This window comes from Salvelinus alpinus, chromosome 12 (assembly GCF_045679555.1).
Source record: "Salvelinus alpinus chromosome 12, SLU_Salpinus.1, whole genome shotgun sequence".
In the NCBI taxonomy this organism is placed as follows: domain Eukaryota; kingdom Metazoa; phylum Chordata; class Actinopteri; order Salmoniformes; family Salmonidae; genus Salvelinus; species Salvelinus alpinus.
The window spans coordinates 13618940-13633880 of NC_092097.1; the positions used below are offsets into that span (position 1 = coordinate 13618940).

At 41.9% G+C, this 14941-nt stretch overlaps 1 protein-coding gene across 11 annotated transcripts in view; it reads left to right on the forward strand.

The window, feature by feature from the left end:
• LOC139535567 (forkhead box protein P1-B) overlaps nt 1-14941 on the forward strand; it is a 209267-nt gene that overhangs the window by 78986 nt on the left and 115340 nt on the right. For 10 of the 11 annotated variants that reach the window (XM_071335094.1, XM_071335097.1, XM_071335085.1 and 7 more), the window contains one exon: nt 8659-8725. The gene's annotated coding sequence lies outside the window, so the exon portion shown is untranslated. Of the gene's footprint in view, nt 1-95; nt 230-8658; nt 8726-14941 lie in introns of those variants that run through there. The other variant, XM_071335088.1, reaches the window with a different exon arrangement.

Below are 14941 nucleotides of genomic sequence, written 5' to 3' on the forward strand. Positions count from 1 at the left end.
TGTTGTGTTTAGACCACATACCTCCAGTCCCTCTGAGCACTGCAGTCAGGACTCCCTTCAGCTCTCTCACACTACAACTACTTCTACTACTTCTACTGCTACTAGCTACTACTAACACTGACAGGCTTTTCTTCAGTTTGAGAAGTGGATTGTAGACGTCTTGTTAAACCTGGAGGAATCTACATTCATGGTTCATTAATGTAATGAAACTCAGGCTCACCGTTCATGGGTAAGTCAGTAATGATTTTCATTTAGCATTTTCTCATCGTCTCTCGTCTTGTATGGGTTCATGTTGGGTGTGTGTCTGCTGTAAGTGTGTTCTGTAAGTGTTGTACAGAACTGTGCCGTAGGTAGAGATGCGTTCCTCTGAAGAGCTGAAGTTATTTTGGAGGTCCAGTGTTTTAGACTGAAGACTGCCTTCAGACGGACTTAAGGGCTGCCTGGCCGGTGGTCCACTAGTGCTTGCATAGAAGAGGCTTGCATTGTGTGAACTTCACTCCTGTTCTTTAGTTCAGTAGGCTCGAGCTGTGTGATTAGTAAAGTAGTGAATGTGCTGCTCTCACGGGTTCCTCTCACCTTCTCTCCCTCCGTCCGTCTTTGTCCGGGGAAATGGAATCTGCGGTTATTGATATTAATAGCACACAGGATCTGTGGCGGGTGAATGGAGGAGCAGGGCACAGAGACTTGGGAGTGGAAACGTGATATCGCAGGAGAGAATTGACAGTCCTTCTGTTTGAAAGGGTGGAAAGGAATTGGCCGTAGAAATAGCATTGCATAATCTGGCTGTAGGTTAGCCCCTTTGTGCTGTCAATGTGAGTAGGGTGCATATCTCCGTCTACACCGTTGTTTTTTTGTGTGCTCGGAGTGAGACTTCTTGAGTCCAACTCTCTCTCTCTCCCTGTCTGCCTCTCTCTGTCCCAGCTAGAACTTCTCAATTGTAGGAGAAACCATATGAAAAAGTGATTTTTTTCTGTTTGCTTCCTGGATCAGTAGATTAGAATTTGTGTAGAGCCAGAGTGAAGTAATTTGGGTATCCAGAGGAAGGGAATGCTCTATTCAAAGAGCTCTGTTAACATTTAAATAGTGTAAAGAAATGCGCAGCCTTGTTTGTTCTGGGTTAGGAGTGAAATTCCACTTCCTTGGTATTAAAGCGGCAAAGCTCTTTCTGTGTACTCTGTGTTTTGTTCTTAGCTCAGCAAAACGTGAGGGCAGGTCCAAAGAATCTCTGGGATCAGACAGGCTGACATTCAGCAGGCTGCACTGTTGCCTTTTCAGCTTACAGGAAGAAAAAAACTCCAAAAGGGCTTGAGGGAAGTTGGGTTTAATTGGTGGGTTTTGAGCTTGTTTGCGTGTCAGAAAGTGCTGTTGTTTACAGTCTATGTGAGTGTGCAATATAATGCCACAATCCTTGCCAATCGCATTGAGAGAGAAAATATGCTTGATATTTTGAAGCTGTTTTATGAGACGTAGTTACGTTTTCATTGAATCAGTCTGTCTTAATAAAGCATGAAAGAAATGAAGACAAAATTACTATTCAGTCAGCCCTTTAGTGAATCACAGCTGTAAACAGCTGCATTTGTTTCAGAATGTGTCATGCCTTATATCAGGGTTTTCCAAACTTTTTCACTCAGGCCCCCTTTCAGCATTGGGGAACACATGGGCACAAGCACTGTTCATGACACAAACTGTCCACATCCCTCTTGTTGGCTGAGAGAACATTTTAAATGTTTAAGCTTATTTCATGCAATTCTACACATTTTGTCATGGAGTGCAGAGAACATTTTGCCATGTCTAATGTGTATTCATGTGATATTTGAGTGACTCAAACATCTATGGACAAAATCTATGGACAAAAAAAACTAGCTAATAAACGTTAGCTGACAATACAGTGCATTCGGAAAGTATTCAGACCACTTGACTTTTTCCAATTTTGTTATGTTACAGCCTTATTCTAAAATGAATGACAGAAAAAAATCCTCATCAATCTACACACAATACCCCATAATGACAAAGCAAAAACAGGTTTTTAGATTTTTTTTCAAATGTATAAAAAAAAAAAAACTGAGATACCTTATTTACATAAGTATTCAGACCGTTTGCTATGATACTCGAAATTGAACTCAGGTGCTTCCTGTTTCCATTGATCATTCTTGAGGTTTGAGATTTGGAAAGACACATGCCTGTCTATATAAGGTTCCACAGTTGACTGCATATCAGAGCAAAAACCAAGCCATGAGGTCGAAGGAATTGTCCGTAGAGCTCAGAGTCAGGATTTTGTCAAGGCACAGATCTGGGTAAGGGTACCAAAACATTTCTGCAGCATTGAAGTTCCCCAAAAACACAAGGGCCGCCATCATTCTTAAATGGAAGAAGTTTGGAACCACCAAGACTCTTCCTAGAGCTGGCCGCGGGGCCAAACTGCGCAATCGGTGGAAAAGAGCCTTGGTCAGGGAGGTGACCCATAACCCGGCGGTCACTCTGACAGAGCTGCAGAATTCCTCTGTGGTGATGGGAGAACCTTCCAGAAGGACAACCATCTCTGCAGCACTCAAACAATCAGGCCTTTATGGTTGAGTGGTCAGACGGAAGCCACTCTTCAGTAAAAAGCACAAGACAGCCTGCTTGTAGGATGGAACTCTTTGGCCTGAATGCCAAGCGTCACGTCTGGAGGAAACCTGGCACCATCCCTAGGGTGAAGCATGGTGGTGGCAGCATCATACTGTGGGATTGTTTTTCAGTGGCAGGGACTGGGAGACTAGTCAGAATTGAGGGAAAGATGATGGAGCAAAGTACAGAGAGATCCTTGATGAAAACCTGCTCCAGAGCGCTTAGTACCTCAGACTGGGGAGCAAGGTTCACCTTCCAACAGGACAACAACCCTAAGCACACCGCCAAGACAACGCAGGAGTGGCTTCGGAACAAGTCTCTGAATGTCTTTGAGTGGCCCAGCCAGAGCCCGGACTTGAACCCAATCAAACATCTTTGGAGAGAACTGAAAATAACTGTGCAGAGACACTCCCCATCCAACCTGACAGAGCTTGGGAGGATATGCAGAGGAGAATAGTGTCATGCCTGCTCCCGCTTTCCCTCCCTGGCACTCGAGGGTGCCAGGCTGCCCAGCACTACGCACTCCTGCCACCATCATTATGCACACCTGCTCCCCTCGTCACGAGCATCAGCGATTCATTGCACTAACCTGGACTCAATCACCTGTGTTATTTCCTCCCTTATATCTGTCTGTTCCCCAGCTTTGTTCCCCGCTTCAGCATTAATTTGTCATTTTGTTACCTGGTTCTGATGCTATTCCTATCCTGTTCCATGTCTGTGCTATATTAAATATTCACTCTCTGTACCTGCTTCTCATCTCCAGCGTTGGTTCTTAAAAAATGCTGAAGCTATCAAATGAATCATTGAGGTGTGCTGGCTTTTTAGTCTTGGTGGTGACATTGGGTCCAGGGCCGCCACCGATGAAACCAGGGGGGTGCCTCAGCTGGTTCGTCAGGCTTCCACACCCTAGCTGGTTCGAGAGGTTTCCTTGCCCCCAGACGGATCATCAGGCTCCCACATCTCAGCCAGCTCGCCAGGATCCCACGTCCCAGCGGGATCATCAAGCTTCACGTCTCAACCGGATCGTCAGGCTCCCACGCCTCAGCCGGTTCGCCAGGCTCCCACACCTCTGCCTGTTCAACGGGCTTCTACACCCCAGCCGGCTTGTCCAGCGCCCATGCCTCGGCCGGCCCGTCAGGCTCGCCCAGGTGGGACGCCGGGTGGCGCCCCCTAGAGTTGGGCTTCTGTCACGCCTGCTCCCGCTTTCCCTCCCTGGCGCTCGAAGGGCGCCAGGCTGCCCAGGATTACGCACTCCTGCCACCATCATTACGCACACCTGCTCCCCTCGTCACGCGCATCAGTGATTCATTGCACTCACCTGGACTCAATCACCTGTGTTATTTCCTCCCCTGTAGCTGTCTGTTCCCCAGCTTTGTTCCCCGCTTCAGCATTAATTGTCGTTTGTCGTTTTGTTATCCAGTTCTGATGCTGTTCCCCTCCTGTTCCATGTCTGTGCTATATTAAATATTCACTCTCCGTTACCTGCTTCTCATCTCCAGCGTCGGTTCATACAAATGTGAGAAACTCCCCAAATACAGGTACCAAGCTTGTAGCGTCAATCCCAAGAAGACTCGAGGCTGTAATCACTGACAAAGGTGCTTCAACAAAGTACTGAGTAAAGGGTCTGAATACTTATGTAAATGTTATTTTTCAGTTTTTTATTTGTAATAAATTTGCAAGCATTTCAAAAAAACTGTTTTGCTTTGTCATTATGGGGCATTGTGTGTAGATTGATTAGGAGAAAAACCGAATTAATCCATTTTAGAATAAAGCTGTAATGTAACAAAATGTGGAAAAAGTCAAGGAGTCTGAATACTTTCCGAATGCACTGTAGCTTTCGAATGTCTGCAATGACTGACATGACAAGAGGGAAACTGATGATGCACTACCAATTTCGAAATTACACCTTGTGCATTTTACTATTACAACTTTCAGGAGTAAGTTAAAAGCAGGACAAAAAAATTTTTTAAATGACCCCTCGCGGTTTGGAACCACTGCCTTAGATTGTCCTGTGTTTCAGAGCACAGACAGTGGCTCTGAGTATGCAAAAAAGAAAAGAAAATTGTAGTATGCGACAATCGAGTATACTTTAAATGTCCTGATGTCATATTCATTTTGGCTTTGACAACAGCTGATCAGTTACATATGGGGATGCGCTACCGAAATCAATGAATAGTGATAAAGAACGCAATCGCACGTGACGCATTCTCAGTGTGTGAAAATAGAATGAGTTATAGTATGTGAATCTTCAAAAATCGAGTTTGGTTTAAATGCCAGGATGTTATACTCATTTCAGCTTTTCATCTATTAGAATTTGACGCACAGTTTTCCACAATGCGTTGGAAAAGGTGGGCTGGCTACGAGTGACAGGCCCTAGTTCTCTTCAAGTAGCCAAACAACAAAACTAGGCTACTTAATTGGGAAGATTCCGAATAGCGAAGCTTCTGCGGTGGTGTTCAAATGTAGGTTTTGTTCTCCTTAAAATGATCACGAATATTGCATTGTAGGCTACATCTTTGAAAACAGAAGTCTATTATTATTATTATTATTCGTTTTTTTTAAGTGAATTTCAGTTTTTTTAATTGAAAAGTGTTTCTTGTCCTTTTGGCCTTTGTCAGAGCTTTTAAACTAAATACTTAACCATCTTTTGATTTCTGCATGTGTCTGCAACGGGGACTTGGGATGTGGCTGCGTTATTGATGTCATGTTAATCAGGCCTTTTGATTTGAACACATGGATTGTTTTAGTTTTGAAGGCTAGACTAACTATTTAATTTATGGATCAAGCCTTAGCAGTCATTCTGATCTTGTTCCCAATGATCAATGCTTTACTTTATTATGTTGCGGTTCTGAATTTACGATGCACCCGACTGTCAATGTTTTTTTGGTGCAATAGCCTTTAGATTTGTACTAGGCTATGTCATTTAATTTATATATATGTTACAGTACTTTGGCTTCACTAACAAAATATGTTGAAATGGATCCAAATGACCTGTTTCTGTCTTCGGTCCTTTTTTAATTATGGTAGATGGGCTATATGGGCTAGGGTATAGGTCGAATGTGATAGTCTGCCTATAACCAGCCTGAGTAAGCCTATAACTACATTAGGTTGAATGTGGTAGTCAACCTGTAACCAGCCTGAGTAGGCCTACTCTATCAGAGTTTAGAGAAAGTAATCGAATTGGAAATGAGCTGTTATCAGGCTGGTTAATTAATGCGATGCATGTCTGTTGAATTTGGAAAGATCCACCCGCACTCGGCCCCGCCCCACCTACTCAGCCAGTCAGGAGCCACTACTGCGTTGCGGCCGTGGCATACTGCATACTTTTTACTAAACGGTATGTGCTAAAGAGTATGCGACAATGAGTAAGTATGTAGTACGCTAGTATGGGTATTTGGACACGGCCAGTGACTAGGAAAATCTTCGGTACACACACCCTAAAAACAAACACTAATGTCCTGAATATAGATATCACTGACTCTGCACTGCCTATCCTGTTGGACACCCTCTTATTATCCTTCCTAAGCTCTTTATATACATCCACCACCCATTTACAGAGACCAACGTTAAACCAATCCAATGCTACGTTATGTTTTCACATAATGGTGTTTAGTTCATGGTATGATAAATAGACCAATCTGTGTAGAATGATGCAGCTAGCGTCACTAAGTGATCGAAACATGCTGGCTAGGCTGAAAGGACAGTGAGTGAGGAACCTCTGGCATGTTCTATTGACAGACAGCCATCGAGTTGGGCATCCATTAATATGGTAATGACGTGTGAAAGTTCATTAACGACCCGCCACGGAAGTAGCCACAAAAGTAGCCACAAATATCGTATTAAGCATGCTCAGAGTAATTAATGGAATAACTTTACTTTGTGGTAAATATTCATGGCCTCTTCTTTTCTGTCAGAATGGTGTGAAGAGAGTAGAGAGCTTGTCCATTAGAAGGGCTGAAGAGCCGTCCAGAGTGGATGTGGGGCCTTTTGTTCGGATTGGGTGCGTTTCAGTGGAGGGGTATTAATTCATATTTTGAACATGCGATCCTGCAACAAAGCCAGAGGCAGCATTGATAACATACCTAGAACATGAGAGCATATTATAGAGCATATTTTGAAGCAGTGACCTCCTCTCGCAAAGGGGTTCCACTTCACAGTTCTGTCTTTGTTCACATTCAAAAACATAGTCATACCACTCAAATAGTCTGAACCAAGAAAAAAAACATTCCATTGAGATGAAATACTGTGTATTTATGCATGCATCACAATCAAGAACAAGATTGTCCATGTAGTTGAACATAACGATAATGCTTATTTGTTGCTACGGCAAACTCCATTTAACACAACATACGCTGTAGGAACAGAATTGGCACATGCTTTTGAATCAAAGCAGTCTTTCTGTGTCTGTATCTCTGTCTTCCCAACAGATATGATAAGGCTTAGAACTCCCATGATGAACACTTTTGTTGTCCTTCTTTTTCTCCTCCCCACACAACATACATGTACCGAGCTGTCCGTTCAACCGCATTTTTAGATGCTCCTCGACTTTCTTTTGTCTTAGGAAGTTGTTGCGTTTTGATTCATGTTCTTAGCCGAGCCCTCTCGCTGAGCGGTAACATAACCCACCTGGGTGGGTAATCATCTCAACCAGGAGTTATTCTGTTCCCTCAAATCTCAATGGTGGAGTGTGTGATGGGCTCCACAAACCCAACTGGGCAGAGCAGCATGCGCTTGTTTATCCACACCCTCAGCTCTCGGCACCCCCACCGCTCTAAACGCTACTATTACAGCCGCGTGCAGTTTTAAATTGACACAATTATCTATTTAAGTGTTACAAGATGTGCATTATATTGCGGAGAAGGAGGGGGGGAAAAAAGCACTGACACAGTTGCTATCAGAGTTATGTTGTTTCACAATACACATTTTCTATCATTAAAGTGATGGAACATTTATCTAAATGGATGTTATGCATTGGGTAAACTCATTTAGTTCCCTGGGCCTTTTCAGGTGATAGGGATTAATGATGTTTAGTAGTTTGAAACTGAAAATATCTGTCATTTGTCACCACTTGGCCATTGATTTACGATGTCATTGATGATATGTTAATTTAAGTGTAATGAATCAGAATAATAAGAGAGTTGTGTAAGAATAGTTCATTTTTAGATAAACACTTTAGACCTGCACAAATGCCTGGCCACAGCTTTGACTGCCAAATGTAAACTTCACAAAGGAACAGTGTCAGAGAGTTGGATTTTTTTTCATATTTGGATATGCTTTAATGCTTTTATTCAAATGCTTCTGAGATATTGCCCATAGTCACTTTTCAGTTTACCATAAAAATACGATTGTATTTCTTTTTTGGGGGGTTGAGTGCTCAGTATAGAGTGCACAGTGCATGCTGAACAGCTAGTGCCCTCCAGAATGTTCTATTATTCCAGTAAGCATAAGACAGGTGTGCTCTTCCACCAGGTGGAGTCATCTTTGACAACGGCAAGGGATATAAAAAAAAATTCTTGCAAATAAATGGTTCATTTTCATTTAACAGCCTCATTGTTCGCTTTATTGTCCTCCACAGCTACAGTATAGTGAACGACTGTACTTACGGTATCAACCAGATGGAAATGTACAGATGCGGTAGACAACGAGACTAGGATAGCTACGTGTGACTTGTAGCCCTCTGTTTGATGCTGATGGTTACACAGAAGGTAGACTCTATACATCTACAACCACTCTGAGAAGAGTCTGAAGATTTATGACACCATTAAAAGGAAAGACAAACAAAAACAGCTGGATGGAAAAACAAAACATTCTACTTCTTTATAATTACCCAGGAAAAGTGTTATACCTGTTATTTCTGTAATTGTGATCAATCCTGATCATTAGCAATAAGCAGTTGAGTGGCCTCATACAGCAAACTGTATTAATAAACATTGATTTTGTCTGTTTATCTTTCAGCCATTTTATTTGTGGTGATTGCTGATGACAAATGCGGTAGTTAGTGGCAGTGATTATTCAATAACAACCTCTAATTCCCATGTCCTCTGTCTTCAGGGCAAGGAGGCTGAAGTCACTACGCTGGAACTGAAGATTGCTTTAAACAAGCAAGTCCTTCTAGAAGGTAAACACACAATTATTCATTAGATTTCAAACTCAATGTTGAGGGTGAATGTTGTATCAGATTGGCTTAATAAATAACTGCTGCAGTCTGGTTGCCTTGTTTGTACATTTGGTGAAACAAAAACCTTGCTCTGAAGGTTCACTGTCAAACATTTGAAAATCTACATGGTGACTAAGTGTTGACATTTCTCATCATGATCATGCTATGATGAATCTATGCATGACTTATTTTAGTTGATGTTATACAGTACAGTTTGTTATGTAAGCAGAAGATCAGGTCTGTAGTGTGTAGTAGACTTTTGCATGTAGAGAGATCAGATATACTGTATATCTTAGAGTGCAAATATAGGTTGGTACATATCTGAGTAGTTAGGGCATTTTACCTAAAAGCAGTTATTGGCATGGCATTTCTATGTTTCCCCTCAGTACTGTCTCTCAGTCATGATATAGTGTATCACAGTTCCTTATGAGAAAGAGTAGATTAATACATGGTTACATATCTACTGATTATTTAGCCAGGTGACCTTGTGTACCTTTGAAAGCTCACCTTGTTTGCTTCCATTTCATGGATCTCTTGGTGGATCAGTGTGATGTGTATGCTCCTCACAACCCTGTCAATATCTCAACTAGAGGTCGACCGATTAATCGGAATGGCCGATTTAATTAGGGCCGATTTCAAGTTTTCATAACAATCGGAAATCGGTATTTTTAGACACCGATTTGGATGTTTGTTTTTTTTACTCTTTTATTTAACTAGGCAAGTCAGTTAAGAACACATTCTTATTTTCAATGACGGCCTAAGAACGGTGGGTTAAACTCTCTGGGACATGTGGGACGCTAGCGTCCCACCGGCCAACGTCCAGTGAAAATGCAGAGCGCCAAATTCAAATAAATTACTATAAAAATTTAACTTTCATGAAATCACACATGCAATACACCAAATTAAAGCTACACTTGTTGTGAATCCAGCCAATGTGTCAGATTTCAAAAAGGCTTTACGGCGAAAGCAAACGATGCTATTATCTGAGGATAGCACCCCAGCAAACAAACACAGACAATCCTATTTCAACCCTCCAGGCGCAACACAAAACGCAGAAATAAAGATATAATTCATGCCTTACCTTTGACGAGCTTCTTCTGTTGGCACCCCAATATGTCCCATAAACATCACAAATGGTCCTTTTGTTCGATTAATTCCGTCGATATATATCCACAATGTCCATTTATTTGGCGCGTTTGATCCAGAAAAAAAACGGTTCCAACTCGCGCAACGTGACTACAAAATATCTCATAAATTACCTGTAAGCTTTGTCCAAACATTTCAAACTACTTTTGTAATACAACTTTAGGTATTTTTAACGTAAATAATCGATAACATTTAAAACGGGATGATCTGTGTTCAATACCGGAGGAAAACAAATTGTAGCGCGCTTTCAGGTCACGCGCCTCTAACAAAGAGTACACTTCTCTCTACCCTCATTCTGAACAGTGCTACTTCTTCATTTCTCAAAGGAAAAACCTCAACCAATTTCTAAAGACTGTTGACATCCAGTGGAAGCGATAGGAACTGCAGGAAGGTCCCTTAGAAATCTGGATTCCCAATGAAATCTCATTGAAAAGAGAGTGACCTCAAAAAAATTATCATTCTGAATGGTTTGTCCTCGGGGTTTCGCCTGCCAAATAAGTTCTGTTATACTCACAGACATGATTCAGTTATATGCATATCTTAGCTTCTGGGCCTGAGTAGCAGACAGTTTACTTTGGACATGCTTTTCATCCGGACGTGAAAATACCGCCACCTATCCCAGAGAAGTTAACTGCCTTGTTCAGGGGCAGAACGACAGATTTTTACCTTGTCAGCTCGGGGATTCAATCTTGCAACCTTATGGTTAAGTAGTCCAACGCTCTAACCACCTGCCTCTTATTGCACTCCACGAGGAGCCTGCCTGTTATGCGAATGCAGTAAGAAGCCAAGGTAAGTTGCTAGCTAGCATTAAACTTATCTTATAAAAAAATCAATCAATCAATCAATCATAATCACTAGTTAACTACACATGGTTGATGATATTACTAGTTTATCTAGCGTGTCCTGCGTTGCATATAATTTATGCGGTGCGCATTCGCGAAAAAGGTACCTAACCATAAACATCAATGCCTTTCTTAGAATCAATACACAAGTATATATTTTTAAACCTGCATATTTAGTTAATATTGCCTGCTAACATGAATTTCTTTGTGTCACTTCTCTTGCAACATAGTCAGGGTATATGCAGCAGTTTGGGCCGCCTGGCTCGTTGCGAACTGTGTGAAGACTATTTCTTCCTAACAAAGACAGCCAACTTCGCCAAACTGGGGATGATATAACAAAAGCACATTTGCGAAAAAAGCACAACCGTTGCACGACTGTACCTAACCATAAACATCAATGCCTTTCTTAAAATCAATACACAGAAGTATGTATTTTTAAACCTGCATATTTAGCTAAAAGAAATCCAGGTTAGCAGGCAATATTAACCAGGTGAAATTGTGTCACTTCTCTTGCGTTAATTGCACGCAGAGTCAGGGTATATGCAACAGTTTGGGCCGCCTGGCTCGTTGCGAACTAATTTGCCAGAATTTTACGTAATTATGACATAACATTGAAGGTTGTGCAATGTAACAGGAATATTTAGACTTATGGATGCCACCCGTTAGATAAAATACGGAACGGTTCCGTATTTCACTGAAAGAATAAATGTTTTGTTTTCGAGATGATAGTTTCCGGATTCGACCATATTAATGGCTCGTATTTCTGTGTGTTATAATTAAGTCTATGATTTGATAGAGCAGTCTGACTGAGCGATGGTAGGCACCAGCAGGCTCGTAAGCATTCATTCAAACAGCACTTTTGTGCGTTTTGCCAGCAGCTTTGCTGTTTATGACTTCAAGCCTATCAACTCCCGAGATTAGGCTGGTTTAACCGATGTGAAATGGCTAGCTAGTTAGCGGGGTGCACGCTAATAGTGTTTCAAACGTCACTCACTCTGAGACTTGGAGTAGTTGATCCCCTTGCTCTGTATGGGTAACGCTGCTTCGAGGGTGGCTGTTGTCGACGTGTTCCTCGTTCGAGACCAGGTAGGAGCGAGGAGAGGGACAGAAGCTATACTGTTACACTGGCAATACTAAAGTGCCTATAAGAACAACCAATAGTCAAAGGTATATGAAATACAAATGGTATAGAGAGAAATAGTCCTATAATTCCTATAATAACTACAACCTAAAACTTCTTACCTGGGAATATTGAAGACTCATGTTAAAAGGAACCACCAGCTTTCATATGTTCTCATGTTCTGAGCAAGGAACTTAAACGTTAGCTTTCTTACATGGCACATATTGCACTTTTACTTTCTTCTCCAACACTTTGTTTTTGCATTATTTAAACCAAATTGAACATGTTTCATTATTTATTTGAGGCTAAATTGATTTTATTGATGTATTATATTAAGTTAAAATAAGTGTTCATTCAGTATTGTTGTAATTGTCATTATTACAAATAAATTTAAAAAATCGTCCGAATAATCGGTATCGGTTTTTTGGTCCTCCAATAATCGGTATCGGTATCGGCGTTGAAAAATCATAATCGGTCGACCTCTAATCTCAACGTGTTGTGGCCCCAGGATGTGAGCAGGTAGGCTGGATTGATCCAGTGGGGCGAGGTGGAGTTGTTAACACATCAGGAGCTCTGGGCTTCAGAGGAGCACCGTGTCTGTGTTCTGTCTCTCACAGCCCAACAGACAGTGATGGGTTTTACCATCCCAGCCCTTCAGCTCACAGCTAAAGGGAGGGGCACAAACCCAGGTTTAGTCCTATAGACTGTTAACAGGGAGATGCCAAACTACTTCCATAATATTATGTTGTGACTAACCGCCATAGGCCAACACTACATAGAATTCAGTGGTCTTAACTGTAAGTCCCACAGTGTGTAGCAAAGTTGTGACAATTAGCTTGAAGTCTTATTGTATTTGTGGAAATTGAGAGACAAATAAATTATTTGGATGGGAAATAGGTTCACCAACAATCGAATATGTTCCTGTGTTAGGTTCAGAGGGACTCCACATGTATAGAGTCAATTTCACGCCTTAAGTATTGAATTAAAAATGAAATAAATCGTAAGCATGAAAAATAAAGTAGAATATTTTTGAGAAAAAGTGAATTAATGGATGTTGAGATCTAAAGCTAAATCTGTAAAATTGTAAACACAAATAATGATATCAAAAGCAAAACCCCAGAACATGCAAGCAAATCATTTTTAATCTAGAGCAACACTCTAATTTAAAATAAGAACAAATTATGTATGACTGTTTGACTGTATGCTTTCCATAAACCAAGTAATTAATCTGTCCGTAAAGGGCGTAATTGTCACACCCTGACCTTAGTTATCTATGTTTTCTTTATATTTTGGTTAGGTCAGGGTGTGACTAGGGTGGGTACGTTAGTTTTGTATTGTCTAGGGTTTTTGTATGTCAAGGGTTGTTGTACATCTAGGTGATGTGTAGGTTTATGGTGGCCTGATATGGTTCCCAGTCAGAGGCAGCTGTTTATCGTTGTCTCTGATTGGGGATCATATTTAGGTAGCCATTTTCCCTTGGGTATTTGTGGGTTCTTGTCTATATGTAGTTGCCTGTCAGCACTCATTTGTATAGCTTCACGGTTCGTTTTGTTATTTTGTTCGTTTTGTTCAGTGTTCATTCTTATATTAAAGAAGAATGTACGCATACCACGCTGCGCCTTGGTCTCCTCCTTTTGACGGCCGTGACAGTAATGTGATTTCAATCTCACAATGAATGTCTCCAGCTAGATAAACAGCTAGCGACAGTAAGTTACATACAGTGGGGAGAACAAGTATTTGATACACTGCCGATTTTGCAGGTTTTCCTACTTAAAAAGCATGTAGAGGTCTGTCATTTTTATAATAGTTACACTTCAACTGTGAGAGACGGAATCTAAAACAAAAATCCAGAAAAACATATTGTATGATTTTTAAGTAATTAATTTGCATTTTATTGCATGACATAAGTATTTGATCACCTACCAACCAGTAAGAATTCCGGCTCTCACAGACCTGTTAGTTTTTCTTTAAGAAGCCCTCCTGTTCTCCACTCATTACCTGTATTAACTGCACCTGTTTGAACTCGTTACCTGTATAGAAGACACCTGTCCACACACTCAATCAAACAGACTCCAACCTCTCCACAATGGCCAAGACCAGAGAGCTGTGTAAGGACATCAGGGATAAAATTGTAGACCTGCACAAGGCTGGGATGGGCTACAAGACAATAGGTAAGCAGCTTGGTGAGAAGGCAACAACTGTTGGCGCAATTATTAGAAAATGGAAGAAGTTCAAGATGACGGTCAATCACCCTTGGTCTGCAAGATCTCACCTCGTGGGGCATCAATGATCATGAGGAAGGTGAGGGATCAGCCCAGAACTACACGGCAGGACCTGGTCAATAACCTGAAGAGAGATGGGACCACAGTCTCAAAGAAAACCATTTGTAACACACTACGCCGTCATGGATTAAAATACTGCAGCGCACGCAAGGTCCCCCTGCTCAAGCCAGCGCATGTCCAGGCCCGTCTGAAGTTAGCCAATGACCATCTGGATGATCCAGAGGAGGAATGGGAGAAGGTCATGTGGTCTGATGAGACAAAAATAGAGCTTTTTGGTCAAAACTCCACTCGCAGTGTTTGGAGGAAGAAGAAGGATGAGTACAACCCCAAGAACACCATCCCAACCGTGAAGCATGGAGGTGGAAACATCATTCTTTGGGGATGCTTTTCTGCAAAGGGGACAGGACGACTGCACCGTATTGAGGGGAGGATGGATGGGGCCATGTATCGCGAGATCTTGGCCAACAACCTCCTTCCCTCAGTAAGAGCATTGAAGATGGGTTGTGGCTGGGTCTTCCAGCATGACAACGACCCGAAACACACAGCCAGGGCAACTAAGGAGGGGCTCCGTAAGAAGCATCTCAAGGTCCTGGAGTGGCCTAGCCAGTCTCCAGACCTGAACCCAATAGAAAATCTTTGGAGGGAGCTAAAAGTCCGTATTGCCCAGCGACAGCCACGAAACCTGAAGGATCTGGAGAAGGTCTGTATGGAGGAGTGGGCCAAAATCCCTGCTGCAGTGTGTGCAAACCTGGTCAAGAACTACAGGAAACGTAAGATCTCTGTAATT